The following is a 443-nucleotide window of genomic DNA, read 5'->3' on the forward strand; positions in this document are numbered from 1 at the left end:
CTTTTTATTACTATGGAAGCCAGTGTATCTCATACATCTATGCCACTATCTATATATTAATTTCATCAACATACTTATCTGTGTTTAAACATTTAGTCATCTGTTTACTATCGATTTTTAAAATCTATCTCTACCTGTCTATAACCAAGCAGTAAAATGGTAACAGTAAAAGCAGCGTTTACTTCAGAATAAAACACTTATAACGGGGTCTCGTTAAGAATATATACGTCAGTATCCCATGAATAAAATATTAGAGCGGCAGGTATATTTTTTTCCCGTCACCGATGTTAAAAGAAACCCGATAAATATTTACCAGGGTTGAATTCAACGTAGGTTCACAATTAATTCTTAATTGACAATATAAACGGAGCATTAGATAAAATCATAATATTGATGAGGATGGAATTCTAGGAATTCCTTGTTGTTCAACATCAGAGGTGATG

The sequence above is a fragment of the Penaeus monodon genome, chromosome 32 (genome assembly GCF_015228065.2).
Source record: "Penaeus monodon isolate SGIC_2016 chromosome 32, NSTDA_Pmon_1, whole genome shotgun sequence".
NCBI lineage: Eukaryota > Metazoa > Arthropoda > Malacostraca > Decapoda > Penaeidae > Penaeus > Penaeus monodon.